We start from the raw sequence: 26,048 nt of genomic DNA on the forward strand, positions 1-26,048 counted from the left end.
ATACAGATCAGGTGAAATCCCAGTGTAATACAGTATAATCCCAACATAATGAGAATGTTACTCCATAATGACAGACTTCATTTTTTTTCCACTGTAAGACTTGACACTTAATGGGATTTCACAGGTGGCTCAGTGGTAAAGAATCTGCCTGCCAAGCAGAATACAGGGTTTGATCCCTGGGTTGGGAAGATCCCCTGGAGAAGGAAATGGCAACCCACTCTAGTATTCTTGCCTGGGAAATACCACGGACAAAGGAGCCTGGCAGGCTGCAGTCTTTAGGGTCTCAAAAGAGTCAAATAGGACTTAGCAACTAAACAACAATAGCTCTGAATATTTTACTATCCAAAGTAAAATTTTATCTGTGTGGCCACCAATGGACCTTTCTATACCTTTATCAGTGGACTTCAACTGAGGAGGAAGGGAAGCTTTGCTCCTGCTATTATTTTGAAGGCATGCTCTCTAGCTGCCTTCAGAGGAATACCACAGAAAAGATAAAGTACAATCACTGTAAGACACTAAAGAACTGAAGAAATTTATTGTTAAAGCAGAAAGCCTTTGAATCAATCCAATCTATATTTATTGTTTCAAGGCATGTAAAACAATAATATGTGCCAATATTACATGTCTCCAAAGGATTTTAACAAGAGTTATGTGCTTACACGTTAACTGATGCTGTGATAACATGCAAGTTTAATCATTACTTAAGCATTATAATCACATTATAATTCAGTGTAATACTGAGTCCCACATCCTGACTCTAAGATTTTATTCTCTGTGAAATCTGTGTCGTTTATACATCCTTCCACTTTTATTGTCCTTATCTCAAACAAGTTGTTTGTTTTAATATAAATTCTTAAAGGGAAAACAGACTCTTGTCTGTGTGGTACACATTTCTTAGACTTAACAGTTTCCCTTGTAAACTAAAGAGATGTTGCCTATATAAAGATACCTTTATATAATATTACTGCCAAAGTAGTCAGGTGGCATTAAAAAACCCTCCAAATTCTATGTTGTATTAAGTCTCCATTTTCAAGTTTTGAGATGTAATAACTAACAAGAATTTAGAAAGGCCAAAATAAGTCAAACATCTGCTGCTGTTATGATAAAGTACATGTGCTCTTATTATTTCTACAAAGTACAGCTAAAAACCATGGACATCATATTAATATATAAAGCAAGTATAAGAAAACTCTGAAAAGCTGAAAAAAGAGGCAAACTGGCTAGGGATCTCAGGACCAAAGTAACAACATAGTGGTAAGTTCCCTGGATTTTCTTTGGGCCTAATATATTCCAGATGTAAAGTTGAAGAGGCTGGCAACCTAGATATGACAGTTAGCTCAGAGGAAAAAAAAAGTATCCTTAAAAAGGCCTGCTCTCTCTAGGCAAGGGATCAGGAAAGGGGCAGCTCCGTAGGACAGAATGCTTTTAGACAATAACCACATTTCACCTAAACACCACAGAAAACATATCCATGTCACCAAAGGCTTAAGTGAGGCTAAACTTGAACCCTCATGAGAATGTAAGGAGGCACACCCCTCTCCCCCAAGCTGCGGTGGTGCCAGAGAAGGACTTTCACCACTGCCTGGTGGTGATGTGGCCATCCCCCTTCATAGTATCAGTGGAGGCCATGTAGGAAGCAGTACCAAGGCACTCCTACTCCTCTTAGTCAGCAAGGTATCATTGGAGGCCTAATGGGGAACCGGTACTCCCACCCTCACCTATCAGTAATGAGGAAACACCCCCTCAAGTGTCAATAGAGATCAACTGGGCAATGTGGCCGACTAGACCCACCAGGAAGTAATGAGACAGAGAGTGGAGTCAGAAGACAGCTAAAATTCTAAGTTTCAGTAAGATGGAGAATCTCATTACATAATGCCCAAAATGTCCAGATCTCCATCAAAAAAATCACTTGTCATACCAACAATCAGAAAAAGCTCAAGGTATGACAAAGGAATCAATAAAAGTTAACATCAAGATGACAGAGATGTTAAACTTATCTGACAAAGATTTTAAAATAGGCATCATAAAAATCCTGAAAGAAGCAATTATGAACATGCTTGAAACAAATGAAAAAATATAGACAGCCCAGTAAAGAAATATACAGACTCAGTAAAGAAATAGAAGATATAAAGAAACAAGTGGAACTTTTAAAACTGAAAAATAAAATAACTGAAAAAAAAACACAAAACTCAACAGATAGGCTCAGCAGCAGAATAGAAAGGACAGAGGAAACAATCGGAGAAGTCAAAGACAGAACAATACCCAACCTGAACAATAGGGAGAGAAAAACAAACTAAAAAATGCACCAGGGACTTGAAGGATGATAACAAAAGATCTAACATTCATGCCCTCAGGGTCCCAGAAGGAGAGAGAAAAAGGGTGTGACCAAAAACATACTCAAAGAAATAATGGCCAAGAACTTCCCAAATTTGGCAAAAGAAATAAACCTATAGCTTCAAGAAACTGTGTGAATCCAAAAGAGGATAAATCTGAAGAAATTTAATCTAACATATATGATAGTCAAACTTCTGACAAAGGAAGAAATCAGAGAGAAAGAGAGAAATGACACCTTACTGATAGGGAAAAACAATTCACAGGACAGCAGATTTTTCATCAGAAACAATGGCGGCCATAAGGAAGAGACACACAAGATTTTTCAAGTACTGAAAGAAAGAACTGTCAACCCAGACTCCTATGTCCAGTGAAAATATCCTTCAGGAATGAAGGGGAAATCAAGACATTCTCAGATGAGGAAAACTAAGAATTGGTTGCCAGCAGACCTACTTTAAAAGAATGGCAGAAGAAACATCTCTAAACTGAAAGGAAATGATAAAAGAAGGAATTTTGCAACATGCTGCTGCTGTTGCTAAGTTGCTTCAGTCGCGTCCAACTCTGCGCAACCCCATAGATGGCAGCCCACCAGGCTCCCCAGTCCCTCGGATTCTCTAGGCAAGAATACTGGAGTGGGTTGCCATTTCTTTCTCCAATGAATGAAAGTGAAAAGTGAAAGTGAAGTTGCTCAGTCGTGTCCAACTCATAGCGACCCCATAGACTGCAGCCTACCAGGCTCCTCTATCCATGGGATTTTCCAGGCAAGGGTACTGGAGTGGAGTGCCATTGCCCTCTCCATTGCAACATGAGAAAGGAAAAATAACATGGTATGAAAAATATGGATTAAATACAATAGATTTTCTTTCCTTCCTTCACTTGAGTTGTCCGATTTATGTTTGTGGTAATGGAATAGCTCTATATCTTAATATGGAGGTGGTTACATGACTGTGATAAATGGTGTAGAACTATTAATGCTGATAAATGTGTAGTCATATCAATGTCACTTTCTGGGCTTTGATAATGTTCTATAGCTACACTGGGGAAAACTTAGTGAAGGGTACATGATACCTCTCTGTACGATATTTACAAGTTCCTTCAAACATGCAATTATTTCAAAGTTTTTTAAAAGTCTTATCAAAACCAAGCTATTTCCTAAAACTGAGGTAATTGAAAACAAATTCTATCAATGAGAGTCAAAGGGAAAGTCATTCATAGTCTGATGGGTTTGTGTTTTATTTTGTTTTTGTCATTTTCTTTAATTATTTGTCCAAATAATTGACAACAACAACAAGTAATTTACCAGCTAAAAACACCCCCTATTACTTGAAGATAATTGAAAGTGTTAGCTGCTCTGTTGCATCCGACTCTTTGTGACACCATGGACTATAGATCACCAGGCTCCTCTGTCCATGGGATTTTCTGGGCAAAAATCCTGGAGTGGGTTGCCATTCCCTTCTCCAGGGTATCTTCCTATCCCAGGGATTGAACCTGAGTCTCCTGCTTTGCAGGCAGACTCTTTACCATCTGAGCCACCAGAGAAGCCCTTTTAAATTATTGATATTGTCATTTACCTCACTCTTTTGATTTCTTTTTCTAGAGAGGTTTGCTTTAAATAAAATAGCTGGAAAAATTTATTGAAACTAACAACCAAAGTTGTTCTGAAAATCAAATGAAACTATATAAAATAACAATACTCAGCATTCATTGAATCTTACAATAAATACTCACATATGTTATTTTATTTAATTCCTATAAAATCCCTTGTTTCTCCATTTGAGATGAGGCAACCATGACTCAATGAAATTAAGTAACTTGCTCAATTACACACAAACAGCAAGTGGCAGAGTCTGACTTTAAGCCAGGCTTAGAGCCTTAACATTCTTAACCAGTACCATACCATATCTCTCTAAGTCCACAATGTTCAAGTACTATGTTATGTAATAGAATTTACACAGGCATAAGAGGCTTATGATAGGCTAAAAACTACCAGTGTTTCTAAGACAGTAAAAAAAAAATTCACAGAAAAATTATACTTTTTTGTTGAAATGTCTTTAATTTTCAAAAGCCAACATAACATTAACTTTTAATTATGCTGAAGTACAAAAATATTACAGAAAACATATTGACACCTTTAATTGTACACTATCTGAAACAATGTTTTTGGGGTAAGCATCCTAAAATGTTTCACAAATATACCAGGCTCCAATCAATACAATTTAAGTGAAACTTCATTTAACTGGAAATGTCCCTGCAATTCTTGAGAGAAAGATAAATGATAATAATATAAGCTATTTTCACATAGGTCCTTAAAAAACAAGTATTCAATATATGTTTCTGAAGCTACAAACTTAGAGACTTTCAAAACCCTAAATTAAAGGCTTCCATATCCCTCCATATTCTTTATTGCCCTTAAAGAAATATTGGGTTAGCCAAAATGTTCGTTTGTTTTTTTCCATAAGATGGTATGAACAAACTTTTGGCCAACCCAATATATTCATCCTTGATGATATAAACACTTCTTAGGTTTAGATAATGTTTAATTTAGTGTAGATCTCTGCTTACTGTTCTCTTTGCCCATGTTTTATACCAAAATACAACATTCCATTTTAGTTTCATAAAAAACTATTTTGAACAAAATGGCTCCCAAATGCATTGAGAGGGTTCATGTCACCTCACGTTTTTGTTTTTTGCCTGACTGGCAAAATAGCAAGGTCCAATGCAGCAGCTGCTACCATGTTCTCAGTTGCTTCAGGAATTTTTCCAGTGTATTGGCGTAACATGACAGTTTATACATTTATCTACATTCTGTCATGCCTAATACATGCACATTACTAGTATTACAATCTTGTTGCTTGGGCTTACTTTTTCCATTAAGAAAAATGCTGACATTGTTATGTTAATTATCACTGGAATCTATGGTGTATCATGTTTTCACCTTTGAACTAAAACTTTAGAATCCATCAAGTTTATATTTTTTTAGTTGGCATATTAGACAACATGCCAGTTTCATGACCCATTTTGGCCTTCAATCCAGTCTATCTATCAGTGAAATAAAACACGCAAAAATCTTTTTCATAATACCACTCACCTACTCAAAAACTGCTAGTGGTTTCCCTCTGCAGCCTGGTATTCAAGTCTGTTTTTCTAGCTCTATTTTTCTGCCTTCTCTTTCTACTAAACATCATTCAACTGAACAGATCCCAACAGTCACGTGTACATCCTTACTTTTTGAACTGTTACTTATATATTCCCTTCACCTGGAATGTCTTCTCATAGCAAAACCATTAAGGCTCATGTCAAAGCTTAAGTCCTTGATTGAATCTACCTTTTCTTTTTTTCTAGGTAAGGGGGGGCTGTGCTGGGACTTCTCTCTAGTTACAGCGAGTGGGAGCTACTCTTAAATGCAGTGTGTGGGCTTCTCATTGTGGTGGCTTCTCGTGTCAAGGAGCATGGGCTCTAGAGTGCAGGCTTCAGTAATTGGTTCCCAGACACTAGAGCACAGGCTCAATAGTTGTGGCACACAGGCTTAGCTGCTCTAAGGTATGTGGGATCTTCCTGGACTAGGGACTGAACCCGTGTCTCCTGTATTGGCAGGTGGATTCTTGGCAGGCTAATTCTTTACCATTGAGCTACCAGAGAAGCCCTGAACCTATCTTGATTAGCCCCACCATGTCTACTTCTTTGTCAGCACTTTTTTCTCAATTCCCTTTTACATGTCTATAATATCACCTATCCAATGACACTGCAAGCTCCTTGAAGACAGAGGCTCTTGATCAAGTAATGTAACATCAACTTCTCCATTAGATTATATATCTTTTTAAAATTAGAAGGGTTGGATTAAATGATCTCCAGGGCTCATTCTGGGTTCAAAATTTTATACATCTTTTTCTTGCTCCTCCTATACTGTGTATATCATAATCATGTACTAAATATTTTGAGGTGTTTGACTTTATCAATGCTTATTATAAAATTACCCAGTTACAGCTACTGGAAAATATTCTAAGTATTGCAATTTCCAGATGGCAATTAGGAAGAGATTCCAGCTTAATCAAGTAGCCATAATTAGTAAGCTAAATATTTGAGTCATTTTCTCATTCAACCAACATTAATTAAACATCAGGGCCAGGTATCATGCCCTGACATGGATATGACAGACCTGGCCCCTGCCCTCAAGGAACTCGCAATCCAGTGAGAGACACAGAGACACAGCACTATTTATAATAAAGATTGCTAAAGGGAGACACAACTAATACTACAGAAATCTATAGAAAAGCAGCTAGCAGTGGCTATTAGGTAGAGGAGGCTCAAGGAAATGTTCCCAGGACAGGCAACAACTAAAATGAACCCTGATAGAAACAAGCAGTCAGCATTTCAGGGAGAACACCAAGTGCAAAGGTGTGGGGCTAAGGGAACATGGCAAGTTGGAGGGCGTGCAATGTAAAATGCAACTTTAGGTTAGGAAGGGTGAAAGAGCAGCAAAGGGACTAGTGAAACTCAGGATCAAGATGGGCTTGTATGTCATGCTGACAAGTTTGGATTTTTATCCTTAAGAAAATGAATATCCAATGCTACAGAAATAATATCCCCAGATAAGTCATGAAGTTGACCAAAGATTCAAGTTTGAAACAGTGTACAGCAGACTGTTGGTTGTCCCCCAATTTCTATGCTTCTCTTCTTATATAGTAATATTAATTTTAGCTGGACACATGGCCACATAGCTAAGGACCACATTTTCCGGACTCTTTTGCAGCTAGGTGACACCACATGACTAAGGGCTAGCCAATGGGATATTTATGCAAGTACTGTAGGAAACTGCTAAGTTATATCCTTACATGTAAGGAGTCTCCTTTCTCCTGCCCCTTTTCCCAGCCCATCAGTTAGAATGAGAATGTAATAGTGAGTTACAGTAGCCATTGAGGATCACAAGATGGAAGCTGCTTATCAAGGTGGCAGAGCAAGAAAACAGGAGCCTGAGTACATGGTAATTGAGCAACCACCATCTGACCCTGAACTGCCTACCTGGACTGATATGTCAGAAAGAAATATTTTATTAAAGGCACTGGACTGGGGGGGCGGGTCTCTGTTACAGCAGCTTAAGTTGTATCCACATGAGTACACAGTGGAATTCAAAATTGGGTCTAATGACATATATATATAGTGGTGGTGGTGGTTTAGTCAGTAAGTCATGTCCGACTCCTGCGACCCCATGGACTGAAGCCCACCAGACTCCTCTGTCCATGGGATTTTCCCGGCAAGAATATTGGAGCAAGTTGCCATTTCCTTCTTCAGGGGATCTTCCCGACCCAGGGATCAAACCCCAGTGTCCTGCATTGCAAGCAGATTCTTTACTGACTGAGCTACCAGGGAAGTCCATATATATCTATATATCTGAATCACTTATCTCTATACCGGAAACTAACAAAATATTGTTTTGTCAACTATACTTCAATAAAAAAATAATTTAAAAATTGGATCTAACAGACTTAAGAACTGTACATACATACCAGTAACACCAGACTGAATTTAAAAAGGAGTTTTATAATTCACATCTTTCAAGTTTAAGTGAGAGTGTATAGGTTATCAGAATGTAACTGTGCTAAAACAACTTAAAGTAGTACATGTGAATAGAAGGCAAAATGAGTTATCAACATAAATCACCTAAATAACGTGGTTTCAATAGTGGAGCCATAGGCTCATGGTAACCCAGGGATCGAACCTGCATCTCTTAATGTCTCCTGCATTGGCAGGCAGGATCTTTAGCACTAGCACGACCTGGGAAGCCCTTAGAAGCCATCAGTTCAGTTCAGTTCAGTTCAGTTCAGTTCAGTCGCTCAGTCGTGTCTGACTCTTTGCAACCCCATGAATCACTGCATGCCAGGCCTCCCTGTCCATCACCAACTCCCGGAGTTCACTTAAACTCATGTCCATCGAGCTGGTGATGCCATCCAGCCATCTCATTCTCTGTTGTCCCCGTCTCCTCCCACCCCCAATCACTCCCAGCATCAGAGTCTTTTCCAGTGAGATCTAACCAAACAGTGGAAATCTCAGTTACTTTTGCGAAGAAGTAATGTTAGGGGAAGCACACTGACTGAAACTGCCCACCCTGGCCAGGCCCTTTAGTAACCATTCGCATGAGCTGTTTTATGAAAGGAGATCCTGGTAAGGAATATGGAACTAATAAGCCACCACCAACCGGAAGAGCTTGGGAAAGGTCAAAAGGAGATACCGCATGTCCGTCCACTTCCCAGAATCCCTCTCGCTAGCATCCATCTTGGCTGAGCGATGCGTGCACCTCCAGGAAAGACTCTGAATTAGAATGATTGGCCAAAGACCACCCGGAAACTAATCCCATCACCATAAAACCCGAGACTGTGAGCCACGCAGCAGAGCAGTTCTCCTGGGTTCCCTGACCCTCCTGCTCTCCACCCGGGTGCCCTTCCCAATAAAATCTCTTGCTTTGTCAGCACATGTGTCTCCTTGGACAATTCATTTCCGAGTGTTAGACAAGAGCCCAGTTTCAGGCCCTGGAAGGGGTCCCCCTTCCTTCAACAGTAACATTTTAAAAACAACCACTGCTGCTGCTAAGTCACTTCAGTCATGTCCGACTCTGTGTGACCCCATAGACGGAAGCCCACCAGGCTCCCCCGTCCCTGGGATTCTCCAGGCAAGAACACTGGAGTGGGTTGCCATTTCCTTCTCCAATGTGTGAAAGTGAAAAGTGAAAGTGAAGCCACTCAGTCGTGTCCGACCCTTAGCGACCCCATGGACTGCAGCCTACCAGGCTCCTCCATCCATGGGATTTTCTAGGCAACAGTACTGCCCTTCAAATCATGTCACAGAAGCTATCTATTCCTAAACAAGTCTTTTGGCAGTTCGTATTTCCACTAAATATATTTCTCCAATTGAATGCTAAATGATCATGGTCACAACTGTAATTTTATAATTTTCATTTAAGTCACTGGAAAGGGGTACAAGTAACAACCTAGAAGGTACTTTGGGCACACAAAGAAAGAACAAGGGTTTATAACTAAAGGCAACACTTCAGCCTGTTGGAGCTAGAGGCCAGTTTTCCTCTTCCTCATTGTAGTTATGACTGACTCCCATCAAAGAGTAACAAGAGGGCTTCCCAGGTGGCTCAGTGGTAAAGAATCTGCCTGCCAATGTTGGAGGCACAAGAGACGCAAGTTCAATCCCTGAGTCAGGAAGATACCCTGGAGAAGGAAATGGCAACCCACTCCAGTATTCATGCCTGGAGAATCCCATGGACAGAGGAGCCTGGTAGGCTATAGTCCATGGAGTTGCAAAGAGTCAGACATGACTAAGTGCGTGCACACACCCACCCCAGGCATTGTCACAGCTCTTGAGGAGAGCAAAGACAGCAAATAGGATACTGTGATTGCCTCTGAGAATGAAGACAGAACTTGGCCTTGTTCACCACTGCATCCCTAAGATGTGGGTGAGAAGGTACTTCACTAATTTTTCTTGAATGAATTGATATGAAATGCCTCATTTCCTCTCATCAGACATGGTGCTGCCCGACATACTAAGAATAATGAGAGTCATTGAGTCTCCCCTATTTGCAAATAAAGCAGATTTATCTTCAAAACAGGTAGATGGAAATAACCTGCACTTAAGGCAGAGGCACCAGAGATCAAATTGCCAACATCCACTGGATCATGAAGAAAGCAAGAGAGTTCCAGAAAAACATCTATTTCAGCTTCATTGACTATGCCAAAGCTTTTGACTATGTGGATCACAATAAACTGTGGAAAATTCTGAAAGAGATGGGAACACCAGACCACCTGACCTGCCTCTTGAGAAACCTGTATGAAGGTCAGGGAGCTACAGTTAGAACTGGACATGGAACAACAGACTGGTTCCAAATAGGAAAAGGAGTACGTCAAGGTGGTATATTGTCACCCTGCTTATTTAATTTATATGCAGAGTACATCATGAGGAATGCTGGGCTGGAAGAAGCACAGGCCGAAATCAAGATTGCCGGGAGAAATATCAATAACTTCAGATATGCAGATGACACCACCCTTATGGCAGAAAGAGAAGAGGAACTAAAACGCCTCTTGATGAAAGTGAAAGAGGAGAGTGAAAAGGTTGGCTTGAAGCTCAACTTTCAGAAAACAAAGATCATGGCATCTGGTCCCATCACTTCATGGGAACTAGATGGGGAAACAGTGGAAACAGTGTCAGACTTTATTTTTTGGGGCTCCAAAATCACTGCAGATGCTGATTGCAGCCAGGAAATTAAAAGATGCTTACTCCTTGGAAGGAAAGTTATGACCAACCTAGATAGTATATTAAAAAGCAGAGACATTACTTTGCCAACCAAGGTCCGTCTAGTCAAGGCTATGGTTTTTCCCGTGGTCATGTATGGATGTGAGAGTTGGACTGTGAAGAAAGCTGATCGCCGAAGAATTGATGCTTTTGAACTGTGGTGCTGGAGAAGACTCTTGAGAGTCCCTTGGACTGCAAGGAGAACCAACCAGTCCATTCTAAAGGAGATCAATCCTGGGTGTTCATTGGAGGGACTGATGCTAAGGCTGAAATTCCAATACTTTGGCCACCTCATGTGAAGAGTTGACTCTCTGGAAAAGACTCTGATGCTGGGAAGGATTGGGGGCAGGAGGAGAAGGGGACGACAGAGAATGAGATGGCTGGATGGCATCACCGACTCTGTGGACATGAGTTTGAGTGAACTCCGGGAGTTGGTGATGGACAGGGAGGCCTGGCGTGCTGTGATTCATGGGGTCTCAAAGAGTCGGACACGACTGAGCGACTGAACTGAACTGAGAGCCATTCTAAATCTTTTAAGAGTCTGAACCATTTTCGGCACTAAGTTAAGCAGAAAATCACACTATTGTCAAGTAATAGTTTCTGCATACACTGTAATGGGTTCATTTCTTAAAATCAATGAATGATATCTCCGGTTAAAGCCAACGCAATTTGCACATTACTCTGATCCTCTTTTCTAAATGGTGTGATACTTTCTCATTCAAAATGACCCTCAAAGCAGACCAATCTGGCTTGCCTTAAATAATCAGGTTTCTAACCCCTTTCCACATAGGTCAGTATCCTAATAGCATAATAATAAAATTAGTAATGAAAAAGACACCAAGTTTCCTAAATCAAAATTCCTAAACTGAACATTTTAATTTCACAGTCCCTGATTCCTTTATCCCTATTAATCTCTGTGATGAAGATATGCTTCTACCTAGTTATCATAAAGGTTCACTTAGGTGTTCTTCCAGGGACAGCAGTGTTATCCTGTCTGATTCTCTCCTATGCACTAGCGATAAGATAACCCCACTGCTGCCATGCAAAAACAGCAGAGATCCATGTACAGCAATGAAAAAATATACTTCAGGTTCACAGTAAGCCATTTTGAATGAACCAAGGCACTTTGGCCTCAAGTGAAGCTACTTGGAGCCCTGAAAAGAAATTCAACTCAGGACTTTCCTGGTGGTCCAGTGGCTGGGAATCCATGCTCCCAATTCAGGGGGCCTGGGTTCAATCCCTGGTCAGGGATCTAGATCCCACATGCAGCAACTAAGAGTTCACATGCCACAATTAAGACCCAGTGAAGCTGAATAAAAAATAAACATTAAAAAAATTCAACTCAGATATATAATAAGCATAGAAACATATGAAGGAAGTTTTAAACGACATTTCAAAACTGTTCTGAAAGAAAAAGTAGCAAAGATGGATCCAAGATCAACTCATTTTAAAAGACACCTATGCTCTTCAAGACATCTGATTATGTCCACAGATTATTTTTAACAATAAAAAGTATACAGCTATTCTTTAGCCTGAAAGGTAACACTGACTCTAACCTATTACTATAATGAAGAACTGGGGACAATCTCTCCCTCCCACGCTATGCCCACAGATATTTGGTTTAATAACTCCCACTAGAAAGGAACTTCCCCAATGGCTCAGCTAGTAAAGAATCTACCTGCAATACAGGAGACACAGGAGACCTGGGTTCGATCTCTGGGTCAGGCAGATCCCCTGGAGCAGGAAATGACAACCCACTCCAATATTCTTGCCTGGAGAATCCTATGGATTTAAGGAGCCTGATGAGCTACATGGTGGCTCAGAGGTTAAAGCGTCTGCCTCCAATGCGGGAAACCCGGGTTCGATCCCTGGGTCGGGAAGATCCCCTGGAGAAGGAAATGGTAACCCACTCCAGTATTCTTGCCTGGAGAATCCCATGGACGGAGAAGCCTGGTTAGGCTACAGTTCACGGGGTCGCAAAGAGCCGGACACGACTGAGCGACTGAACGGAACGGATGGGCTACATGTAGTCCATAGGGTCACAAAGAGTTGGACAAGACTGAAGTGGCTGAGCACGCACTAGACAGAAACATAGTCCTTGACTATAACAACTGACTCTATTTTGGTGAAGTCTGAGTGGCTGAAAAATCATGTCAGATTTTTTTCAAAATATTCCAACTATTTCACACTATCTATATATAATATGCAATGTATTTGATTATTTTTTATTTTGATTTTTTTGGCTGTTTTGCACAGCTTGCAGGACCTTAGTTCCCTGACCAGGGATCAAACCCTGGCCCAAGGCAGTGGAAGTGCAGAGTCCTACCCACTGGATCACCAGGGAATTCCCATGCAATACATTTTATAAGAACTTTTCTATAACACGTCACCCCAGTACTATATCCCAGCAAAAACAAACAAACAAACCCTGTAGATTTTATCTCAACCATCATTCTATGTCAGGTGTAACTTTTGGAAATTTTTTTTTTTTTTGAAATATTTTTTAAAATGCCAGTGTATACACATAAAATTTCTTAGGTATCCCTGGCTCCGGCCCATTATAAAAGCACACACAGATAGGGAGGGAGGTGGGAGGGGGGTTCAGGATGGGGAACACATGTACACCCATAGCTGATTCATGTCAATGTATGGCAAAAACCACTACAATATTGTAAAGTAATTAGCCTCAAATTAAAAGAAATAAATTAATTTTTTTTAAAAAAAAGCACACACAGAAAAGGAAGGAGCTATTCACATGAGTGAGTTTAGCAGTTTTGTTTGCAAATAAAAATCTGGCTTAGTTATGTAGTACTAATACCAAGTACATTTGTGATAAATACATAATGAGCAGATTGATATCGTCAATTTGGGCCGAGAATGCCAAATCAGATAAATAGAGAATCCTTTGAAAGATCAGTCACTGATCAAAATGAAATTAAAATAAGGCATCTATCAATTTGGAGCTAGACAACACAAAAGAACATCAGATCTGTTATGTTGAGCACAGCTCTAGAACATTTTGATGGGAAAGCAGTAGTGCCAACAGGCACACTACCTCCAGCCCCTTCATGGCCACATTTGTTTCAAAGCACATATTTCTCTTTTGGGGGTGATGAAAGTATTCTAAAATTGACTGTGGTGACGGTTGCACAACCCTGTGCCTATTACTAAAAACCACTGAATTGTACATTTTTAATGGGCGAACTGTATGGTAGTTGAGTTAGAGCTCAATAAAGTTGTTCCTTATTTTTAAAAACACGTTTGTGGTGCAAAATGTTGCACATAAAAACATAAAAAGGGCTGCCAATATAAAGGATTCTGAATTAGATTTACCCACAAATTTTTTCTCAGTTCAAAATAAACATGTATATAAACTCACATACACCTGCACACACATACACACACGCACATGCAATGTACAGGTACAAAGCTTTGGGTATTAAAATGTCAGAACACTTTCCTTATTTTTCAGTAAGATCCTCTTCAAAAATATCTTACTTAAAATGCCTTGGCAACTTTAATACCCAACTCTGATCATACCTCTAGATTTCTGCAGAATGTCTTCTAGTATGCCTTACTTAGCTATCATACTCTTATATAATGTCCCTGTCAGAGAGAGAGAATAAAAGAAAAGGCTGCGGTTCAAAAGCATAGACTCTAAAACTAGACTGCATGGATTTTAATGCTACTGGTTTTACTGATCAGGTATGTAACCTTGGGATTTCTATCTAACTTCTCTCTGCCTCAGTTTTCTCGACTGTAAAATGGGGTAATAACAGCCCCTCCTTCATAGCATCGCTCTGTGGTCTCACTGTGTCAGTGCATGTGCAGCGCTTACAATGGCGCCGCACTCATGGTATTACGATGCTACCACAAATTATTACTGAGTGACATTAGTATTATTAATAGTATTGGCTGCAATCAGGTTGCTGCATGTTGTCTGTTGCCTTTGTTAGGGTAGTGGATACATTTTCTCCCTCCTAACAGAATGCTTTACATATAATTACTCCACGATTGCTTCTTCAGAATGTTCAAACATCACGCCTATATGACACCAAATGCACTTAGAAAATTTCATAATAAATCCAAAACTCATTTTGATAAATGTCAGATTGTGCCAGTACATGTGCAGACCTAGAATAATGGTTGACATCTCCACTGCTGATGTTTTGGTTCACCCTGTCAACTGAAAGACTAGAGATATGAAAGGATCCTTTAGTTTTCTATATCATTACTGGAAAAGCACTAGGTTACAAACAAGGGCCCTACATTCTGCTCCTAGACCCCTCTTAGACAACGTGACCTTCTGCCAAGTCACTTAGCAGAGTAAACACGTCCACTGGAGTAAATAAATTAAGGAAAATTAACCATGCTTCAAAAGAAAGATGCTTTAAATAGAAGGCATTATCTTTAATACTGAGCTCACCCCCTGAGGGTAGAATAAGTCTAATTTTTGAAATGAACTTTTGAACATTTTCATGTTCAAATCTGCTGCTGCTGCTGATTATAAATGCAGGTAAAGCTGGTAATAAATAATATAGCTCATTAGTGTGGTGAGCTACACTTTTCAGTACTTGAATGTACATTATTGTAATTATCAACACAAAACCCTGTGACTATACAGCAATTAGTTTCCTGGTTCTTTCCCATCTGTGCACTTATACAGCATTCCATAAGCAAGACCACTACCCAAGGGACATCTGTCTCCTCACGTGTCTAACACGGCAACCAAAGGAGAATGCTGGAAAGTGGCAGAGCAGGCTCCTTGCCTTCTGGCGCTTCCAACTCAAAGGTGAGACCCACTCTGCAACACCTGAAGCTGCTCTCAGTAATTTAAACTGAGACATGCACTCATCAAAACTGCTATTGAACTTTTATCATTTTTAAGGTAAAAGTTATTTGAGGTAATAAGCTATTACTTTAAAAGTTTAAGTAATACTTAATTACTTAAAAACTTAAGTTTAAAAACGTAATTACTTAAAAAATTTAAGGTAACAAGTTATTACTTGATTTGTTGCTAGACTAACTATTATAAAAGCCTAGAATAATCATAACAACTCCAAATCAATAGAACACATTATTCAAAAATACCCTCTTCCCAGTAGTTGAACTACTATGAGTCTTTCAATATTTTCTACTTTGAGGGCTTGAAATCTGGAACAGAGATAAATCAGGGAAATATATCACCGCTCAGATTATCAGAACAAAAGCTTACATGTTTAAAAGACAACACTGCTTGCTGTGCACATTTTCCTGTATCTCTGTTTCCCTTCAAAATGGAGATTAAAACTTAAATCCTATTAAGCTCAACAGTATTGTATTTATGTATGTGCTGTGCTTAGTCCCTCAGTCATATCTGACTCTTGCGACCCCATGGAGCCCGCCAGGCTCCTCTACCCACGGGGTTCTCCAAGCAAGAATACTGGAGTGGGCTGTCATGTCCTCCTACAGGCGATCTTCCCAACCCAGGAATCAAACCCAGGTCTCCCACACTGCAGGCAGATTCTTTACTGTCTGAGCCATGAGGGAAGCCTGTATTTATGCATATATGGGGTCAATCATGTTTTAAAACTGACATTTTCCTCGCATTCAAAGTGTTGCCATCTTTGAATAAGTAATAAGCCAAGCATTTACCACAAACTCTCTTGTCTGCCAGAAAACTAGTGCTACCTCTAAATGGTCTCAGCTCAGTTCAGTTCAGTTGCTCAGTCGTGTCTGACTCTTTGCAACCCCATGGACTGCAGCACGCCAGGTTTCCCTGTCCATCACCAACTCCGGGAACTTACTCAAACTTATGTCCATTGAGTCGGTGAGCCATCCAACCATCTCATCCTCTGTCGTCCCCTTCTCCTCCTGCCTTCAATCTTTCCCAGCATCAGGGTCTTTTCCAAAGAGTCAGTTCTTCGCATCAGGTGGCCAAAGTATTGGAGCTTCAGCATCAGTCCTTCCAATGAATATTCAGGACTGATTTCCTTTAGGATGGACCAGCTGGATCTCCTTGCTGTCCAAGGGACTCTCAAGAGTCTTCTCCAGCACCACAGTTCAAAAGCATCATGTTCAGAAAATAGCATTCTCGCTGGGATGAAGGCAATATCAAGGAAACATGCAACTTTTCCCTCATATTTCTGGTTCACATAGAAATGGCAAAGCTCCAAGAGTTTTAACCAGTTAGGCCATCAAGCTACTAAAAGAGACAACCATAACTATATCTACTATGTGACTTGAACTGGGCTCAGCACTTGATATGCATTCTTTCATTTAATCCTTACAACCAACAGATGAAGTTGCTTACAGAGGAGGCAAACAAGGCTCACAGAGGTAAAGGGAGCTGCCCCAGATTACACTGTCAACAAAAGGCAGAGGTGGGATTTGAATCCCAGCCTGAGATTCCCAGACCAAAGCTCTTAACCACTGAATTCTACAGCCTTCCCACTGAGAGACAGACAAGAGCGGAACAGAAAACTTGGTTGAAATGAAGCATTCTTTAGAAATAAGTGAGACTACGAAACAAAACACTACAACTCTCTTACCCTCTTCTCCTGAAAAGACTATAAATGCATGTCATGCAGAGAATATAAAGACCATTCCTTAACCACACCTCTATACCTAGGTCCTTATGATCTTCCAGCAGTAACACATTACAACAAGTTCAGGCCACAGGAACTGTCATGCGATAGCACTAAGAAGGGTGGGACAGCAATAATAAAAACGAGCTGAAAGACATTACTCTTAGACTCACTCCATTCACGTTCACCCCCTTTCTTCACTTGCTTGTCTCTCCATCTTCCTCATCTGGAGGAAAGCAAATCACTGCTTTGTAAGAGGCACACCTCTGATGCACTGCCTGCCCCTTTTCAAAACCACCTCAAACTCCAGAAACCTTTTATCAACCTCAAAAGCACATAAGCCGTGATAATTTCCCTCTACTATTAAATATTTCAGTAGCCAGCAACCGGCAAACTCATTTGTATAGTGAATGCATTACAAACGAAGGCGGCTTTAAAAAAAAAATTAGTTGCACTGGGTACCTGCAGCATGTGGGTTCAGCAGCTGCAGAGTGCAAGTTCTAGAGCACAGGCTCAGTTGTTGTGCTTAATTGCTCTGTGGCATGTGGAAACTTCCCAGACCTGGGATTGAACCCGTGTTTCCTGCATTAGCAGGCAGATTCTTATCCACTGCACCACCAGGGAAGCACTGAAAGCAGCTTTAAAGTTAGCAAAACTGAACTTCCGTCAGTGACACAGGCAAGTGTGCACAGAATGGGTCAAAGCTTCGACCCCATCAATTCTAACACCTTTCTTCTGAAGACAGTAGTCCCTTGGCAGGCCCTTCACTATCAATCATAGCTACTACCCCTCAACATTAGGACCTCAGTTAGCACTTGACACGTTTTAAGATTTAGGTCATTTTCAAACCACCAGAGTGTTTCCTTGAACTCAAAAGAAATTATACAACACAGGGGGGTGGGGAGGGGGAGAAATGGATGTTTATTGCCTTTTCTGATGTACCCTGGTGGCTCATTGGTAAAGAATCCACCTGCCAATGCAGGAGATGTGGGTTTGATTCCTGGCTTGGGAAGATCCCCTGGAGAAGGCAATGGCAACTTAATCTAATATTCTTGCCTGGGAAATCCATGGACAGAGGAGCCTGGTGGGTTACAATCCATGGGGTCACAAAAGAGTCAGACACAACTGATCAACTAAACAACAATTACCTTTTCTGGAGGTTATTACAGGATTTTAAGGCTATGAAAATGTATGGGTATTTGACTAAAGAACAGACTCAAAGGGCACAGTGTGGCCTCAGTGTTTTTCAAAGGGTCACCCCAGGGTTACCACAGCTACCCTTACAGGCAGCCTTTCTCTGAAGTATTGGGTTTTACCTCAAATTTTTATCATGAATACTGCATTCTAAAGCACAATGTATTTGAATTTCTTCCAAATTTTTGTGTATAATAAATGCTCCAAGAAAACACAAGCTGCTTTATTTTGTAGCTCCTACTATACACGATCATGTCATCACTCTGCTCATCTAGTATACCCAGTATGCTCCAGACAGACGGAAAGAGCACTGGACAGAGATTCTATGTGTGTGAACGAGTGCAATGCCAGGGATGTAATAAGTTACTTCATAATTATTGATATTTGCTGAATGAATAGGCAGAATGGCTTTGAGGACTAGTTTTCAACTTTAAGAACATCCCAGAAAAAACCTTTTGAGACACTTTATACTCTGAAATCCACAAAAGAAAAAGGAAAAAGAAAATATACCAATTATGATTTACAAATATTGATAAAGGAGAGCAATAAAAAACATATTTTGCTCAGTTTAGGTGGAAGGAAAAGGCTGCCAGGATGTCATATAGAGATCATACTGTAGGGCGTAGGGAGTAGTTAGGGCAACTAAAAACCAGTTCCATTTAGTGAATACTAAAACGAGTTTTCCACTGACTCTTGTGTTTTCCTTTGTACATTTTAAATATTAATGATTTCCAACTTACAGAGGAAAATAAGGAATTGTAATGGACACCTGTGTTCCTGTGTAACCATGCATGATGCTGAAACTACTGAAGACCAGGAACCATGCCTCATTTGTTTCTTATCTTTCTCTGGCTTTTAATACAGATTTCTATATACATGAAGAGTTCAAGAAATGTTTAACAACTGCACAGAATAAGTGTCTAATCTTATTAGATTCTTAACTGCATCCTCTCCACTAACCCCCCCTCAAAAGACTCGCCCTAAAGAAGCATGCATTTTTTTAAATAACAAAAGAATAACAACAAAATAATACTTTTACTGGTACTAGATGAAAGACTATTGAAAGACTGGGGTCTTGGCTCCTTTCAATCATGTGACCCAGCCATATCTGTTTTCCTATGATAAAATGAGGCTTATACAGCTGGCCCTCTATCCAGAGTTGTTGCATGAATAAATCAGCATATATTTACATGGTAACCATTGTGAGAAAGGTATTGGGAAGGATAAAACAGCATATTTACCTCCCTAATCCCAACCAACAGCAATGACTTACTTCATGCAAGGCCTTGATTTAAGCACTTTTGTGTAAGGTATACAATCCCTTATCTGAAAACCTTGGTGCCAGATGTGTTTCCAAATTCAAAAATGTCCAGACTTTTAGGTAGGCAGTAACCTGCATATCCCTGGAGAAGGAAAAGGCTACCCACTCCAGTATTCTGGCCTGGAGAATTCCATGGACTGTATAGTCCATGGGGTTGCAGAGAGTCAGACACGACTGAGCGACTTTCACTTTCACTTCACTTCAACCTGCATATATGATATATTACGGAATACCTCAGCAAGGTCTGAGGCACTGCCCCATAAACACATTATGAGTGCTACAACAAAACCAAATAAATGTTAACATTAAATAGAAAAAAAGCTATCAAATACCCTCACATCGGTTTAAGTCAAATTTCGTCACCACCTGAGTTTTCGCACCTAACTTACCAAATTAAATTTTCATCACACCTTTTTAATTAAAAATTGCAAACAACAAATTTTAGATGTAACTAACTCATTTAATCCTTCTAAGTACTCTAAGAAGGAAGTTATCTTATTCCTATTTTACAGATGAAAATTATTAGGTATAGAGAGGTTAACTCACACAGTATCCCCCAGCAAGTAAGACTCCTAGCCTGCACTGGAACCCAGACAGCCAAGCTCCACAATTGTGCTCTTAACAACTATGCTCTATGGCCTCTCTCAGAAACTGCTTGATGGCACCAGACAAACATGTAATAAGTTAAAAGTAATAAACAATTAAAGTATCCAAAACAACAATAGGAGAAACGGCACAAGGCAGCATTTATTCCTTATTCAGCAACTATCTATAGCGGCTATACCACATGCCAGGTGCTCGAGATGACGGCACACGAACCAGACAAGGTTCATGCAGGCTGCCCGCATGCAGCCAGAGCCCAGCGGGGAACAGCCCGGCATCAAATAAAGATGATTATGATACGGATGATGGTAAGTGTGTAGGACTGCTGTTCCATCCAGAGGAGGAGAGCAGGTCGGGGTCAGGGGTAATAGGATATAAAATCTGAACTGTTCCTTGACTAGCATTGGGATTTGCAAGGACAGAAAGGAAAAGAGAGGACTTTTGAAATGGATGATGACATGGCATCCATTCAAAAGGCCGCTACTGTGCTCCTACTCCATGCCAGGAATAATGCTAAGCACAAAAGTTCCAAACTAGGTAAAATCCATTTAAACCAACAGAGGATTTCTTGTTAAGAGAATAAGAAGGACAATTGAGATAGCAGGCCTATGTCCTATCACGGCGAATCCTTGAGAGTTAAGTTGAGGAGTTGGAATTTGACCCTGTCGGAGTCACTGAAGGTTATTTGGCAGGTTTCTGCTTCACAATATTCAGATTTATCCCTATGGAATGTCAAGGATTATCTGCATTCTTATTTGGGGCCAATTAGACCTCCAAGCTGGATTGCTTTCAAGCAGGAGCTCAGGGCAACAAAATAAATGCCAATTGTAAATTCATTTAATCCTCAAGGAATAGAGAAAACTCTAATCTCTCAAAGAATAAAGGTATGGCAATTTGAAAACATTAGAGAAGGCAACAGCTAAAGAGAAGTGGCAAGCTCCTCTTAAAATCCCAAAGGCCATTTCTAAAACCTAAGTTATTTCTTCACATGCAAATAAACTTTCCAACCTTCTAAAGTATATTTCCATGAGAAAAAAATTTCTACAATCCTTTTTTAATTATATTTCTTTATTTGGCTGTGTCCCAGGTGGCACAGTGGTGAAGAATCCGCCTGCCAATGTAGGAGATGCAAGGGTTCAATTCCTGGGTTGGGAAGATCCCTTGCAGTAGGAAATGGCAACCCACTCCAGTATCCTTGCCCAGAAAATTCTATGGACAGAGGAGCCTGGCAGGCTACAGTCCACGGGGTCACAAAGAGTAGGACATGACTAAGTGTGGGTGCGCGCGTGGAAGCACACGCGTACACACACACACACACACAGATACACACGCTGGGTCTGAGTTGCAGCATATGGGGTTTAGTTCCCTAACCAGAGATCAAACCCAGGCCTCCAGCACCGCGAGCACAGGGTCTTAGCCACTGAATCATCAGGGAAGTCCCAAACAAATTCTTAAGTTGAATGATGATCTGATCTTTAATGAGGCTGGTGACAACTTACCTCAGGGCTCTGGTGGACAACGTGACAGTGCAAACTCAACTGCTTCGTAACTTACTCACTTTGGAGTTCCCATTCCCTTACTCCCTTATCTAAGCAGATTGAAAGAAGTCAATTACATATTTTATACATATCAAAGATTGTCATTCTCTTAAACAATTGAGTAACTAGATATTCTATTTACCCTCTGCAAAACAAATTTTATTTACATCTACTAATTTTTTTTCAGTCATTGACCTTCCACAGAAAAGTAGGTAACAAAGACTCTCCAATGGTTTCCCACTATTTTTGAGAATCAAATTATTTCTCAGACTCTGTAGGCCCTGCATTTCCCATTACGGACGCCTTCCAGGCTCCCTAACTCCTTTAAAAGCTCCCTAGGTTCCATCCATCCTGGCTTGTTTTCTCTTCTTCAAATATCTCAAGTTTGTTTTTCTGCCTCAAGGTCTTGGCTCTTACTCTTCTCTCAGCTCTTGATGAGGTAAGCTGACAAGGTTAGAGCGATCTCTCTTCTTTAACATCTCTGTTCAAAGGTCACCTTTGCTGAGAGGCCTTCCCAAACAACCCTTGCTAAAAAGGCCCTGTTCTCCATCTCATAGTATTTCCGCCATTGTTCTCACTACCATCTATAAGGATCTTCTTCATTTGTTTCCTTACCTACTATCCATATTCTCTGGTGGAATATAGCCTCTGTGAGACTCCAGAAGATCAAGGATTACACCTCTTATAATTTACCATTGTGGCTAGCACAGGGTCTGGCAAATAGAAGGTGCCCAACAGATTTTGTAAAATAAATTATTAAATGAATGAAGAATATATTTATTTATTTTTCGGCTCTGCATGAAGAATATATTTAAAAGCTGACTGCTATGACTGTCAGTGGCTTCCCTGGTGGCTCAGAGGTTAAAGCGTTTGCCTCCAATGCGGGAGACCCGGGTTCGATCCCTGGGTCGGGAAGATCCCCTGGAGAAGGAAATAGTAACCCACTCCAGTATTCTTGCCTGGAGAATCCCATGGACGGAGAAGCCTGGTAGGCCACGGTCCACAGGGTTGCATAGAGTCGGACACGACTGAGCGACGGAACGGAACTTGAGAAAACCTTTTCATCTAATTTTGAGATGTTTTCTCTAGAGTTGTTCATTTTTCAAAATTCTTTCTACAATTTTTTTCTGAGATCTGAGGATACATGACAAGTTGTTGTGCTAGTTTATGGCAAGAAAAATATACCAGTTTCAACCAGTGGATTTAAGAGAAAATACTTCAAGGAGATTGTAGCAGTTGATTAAACATCAATAAAATCAAACAATTAAAAAAATTGGTTAGTCTCATTTCACTAATGTTAAGTCAAATTACATGAAGAAAAGTAATTTAAAATGTAAAGAAACGAAAAAGAGAATTCAGCAGCAAAGTGCAATTATGTTCAATTATGTTTACTAACATAGGAAATATCCAGTTTGATATTGGATGTACCAGGTGGATTATCAAACACATTTTGAGTAAGAGTCTAAAGATTCAGAGCAAAATGCCTAAGACAAACTCATAGCCACCTTTATTTTTTTCTGGCAAACATAAATAGTTCATATTAGGGCAATCTTAGCTTAGACTTAGTAATAATTACAAAAGGAAAAAAAATGACATAGTAACATAAACTCTTTTCTTTGAAACAGTTAGCAAGTTTGTATATCTTTCCAGAAAGGGTTGCCAAGAAAATCAGATTTAGAAGGGTAGGCCTATTGGTATAAATCCCCTTTCCCAAGTATACCCATTTTTCAAAAGAACTAAAGAGAAGTCAGAAATTTACCAAATGAATGAGGGAAATTACAGATCAACTGAAAGCCATGTAGCTAAACTGATGATCAGTTAACATTTATATTAACTTTAATATATTCTTTAATATTCTTGTGAAAACCACTTTCCTCAGAGCATCACCATAAACTCGATACTGTCACACCTCCCTTTCTTAAAAGGTGCTTATAAAAATGATTAAAAGCATTGGGAATTTGAGGCTCTTATTCATCCATTTTAAAAATACATCATTTGATGTTGCAGCAGAAACAACATGCATTGTCTCATGGCCAAAAAAAATGCTCCCAGGACAGTGAAATTTAGCTGTCATCTTCATTCACAACTTGGTTTCTTCTGAGATGATTGCCAATTAGTGCACACTGTGTCAATGACAACACCTGGTCACACACCAAGTAATCACTGTTAAATGTAAGGAGATTAATAAGAAAAAACATGCAGACAAGGAAGCTAATATTTTTAAATGTAAAATGATGTCATAACTATAACTACTTAATGGATTATTTCATTTTTCTCAGTTTTCAAACTTCAACACTGGATATAGCCCATTTCCAGGAACACAGCTGCCAAGGTCGGCCTGTGCTAGTTCACTGTATCTGCCTCCACGTCCAGCTTCTTCATTCAATTTTCTTCACGAGCTAATTAGAGCATGGAAGTGAGTAAACGAACCTCAGTATGGGAGCACAGAGAGAAGGCAGTAGGCTGGTGCTGTGTGAAACTGACTTCAGCAAACAGAAAAGTCGTCCCTTTGACATGGTTTTTAAATTCAGCTTCTTGAGGGTACATACAAATATGTGATCTGCAGTAAGAAATTGTGGATTCTTAAAGAAAAAAAAAAAAAGCATGGACCCTCCCAACAGAGTCAGTTTTAAACCCCAGAGTCTATCAGTTCCAATTCAGTGGGTTTGGTAACCAGCTTAGGCTAACTTGAGTGACTTTATCCCAAATTACTAGTCCTCTGACGACACTGAAACGCTGAACACTCCAGTTTGCAGGAGAAATAGAGCCAAGCATCAAGGTCCCTCCCACTGCCTCTCTCTACGGCCTGCTTGGCAGCGTGGGAAGAATCAGACGGAGGACCATGTGCTAGGTTTAAATACAAACATACATACACCCATTCTCAGAGCCTGTGGTTCTTGGACTAAGTTACTGAACACTAGGAAAAAACAAACTTGCACGTTCTTAACTGATGTTTACTAAAGGCTCGTTCCCATCACTCTCAGTATACCGTACAGTAGACTGGACGCTTCCAAGAAAATCATTAGTGAACTGTGATTAATCCAAAGCAGCCGTGACTTTTTAGAGATGAAGACACTCAAAGCAGAGTTAAAAGCTTCGGGGAAGAGGGGAGGGTGCTCCTAACTCGGGAGCCAGCAGCGAAGCCTCCCAAGTTAGAAGATTCGGAAGGAGGGATGGATTAGGAGACACAAAGCAGAAACTGTGAGAAGGCAAGGGACACCGGGGCCCGAGGCGGGCAGAGAGACCCCAGAGCGTCAAGGGCAGCGGCAGCCCCGGAGGAGGAGATCTTAGAGGGCTGACAAAGAAGGAAAGGAAAACTAGGCACAGTGGTCCTCCAAGAACCCAGGCGGCGGGCGGAGCCAGCGCCAGGGAGGGAGAGATGAGAGGTGCGGGCAGGAGGGCGCACACCCGCAGACGAGAGAAAACGGGTTGCGGGGACGGAGGGAGGGCGCGCGAGGAGCGGAGGTGCCCCGTCCGCCTGCAGGTCGCAGCTCCTGGCCGCGCGCCGCCGGCCTCCCGGGCCCCGCCTCACCTCGATGGCCGCGTCCCGGCGTCCCGCCGCCCGTCCGCCCGCCGCTGCGCTCCGAGGCCCGAAGGGCGAGTCGCGCGCGGCGCAGCCGGGCTCCGTCCCGCGGCGAGGCGGCGGTCGCCAGCCCTCCGCACCCCCGCGCTCGCCCGGGTCACTTCGCCTGGCTCTCCCGCAGGCGGAGAGCACGGACGCTCCCCCGACCGCCGCTCCGCCGATTTGAAGCGCCCCGTCCCAGGCTTCCGCCGAACAGGAGCGGTGCGGCTGCGGCCGCAGCGGCGGGGCCTCGCCTGACCTCACTGCGGGGGGGGGGACAGGGGGGAGGGGGCGGGAGCCCGGCGAGCAGGGGAGGGGAGGGAGCGCGCGGGCGGGGGCAACATGGCGGCGGGGGCGGCCCCGGCGGCGCCTGCGCGGGAGGCGGGGGAGCGGGCCAGGACCCGGTGCAGGGTCCGAGCGCAGCTCCGCGGCCGCCCGCTGCGTGGCGGGGAGGGGCGGCAGGCGGGCTGGCCGCGCAGTGACAGTCGGCTTAGAGCACACACGGCCCCCGGTGCCCAAGACAGAAGAGCGGGAAACTCAAATATCCGGGGACACGGCGCGCCCACCAGGAGGAGCGCCCCGCTGCGAGCCTCCTGCCCGCTCCCGGCGCGGCCCCTCGAGGAGGGCCCGGGCGCGAGGTGGCC

The 26,048-nt window shown here is 41.6% G+C and overlaps 1 protein-coding gene across 3 annotated transcripts in view; it reads right to left on the bottom strand.

The window, feature by feature from the left end:
- Nucleotides 1-25,651, bottom strand: part of KLHL13 (kelch like family member 13) — a 203,215-nt gene extending 177,564 nt beyond the window's left edge. For all 3 annotated transcript variants that reach the window (XM_055393967.2, XM_055393965.2, XM_055393962.2), the window contains exon 1: nt 25,375-25,651. The gene's annotated coding sequence lies outside the window, so the exon portion shown is untranslated. The remainder of the gene's footprint in view (nt 1-25,374) is intronic.
- Between the last annotated feature and the right edge of the window lie 397 nt (nt 25,652-26,048).

Source organism: Moschus berezovskii, chromosome X, assembly GCF_049115385.1.
Source record: "Moschus berezovskii isolate FMDL1 chromosome X, NW_MosBer_1.0, whole genome shotgun sequence".
NCBI classification, from domain to species: Eukaryota; Metazoa; Chordata; class Mammalia; order Artiodactyla; family Moschidae; genus Moschus; species Moschus berezovskii.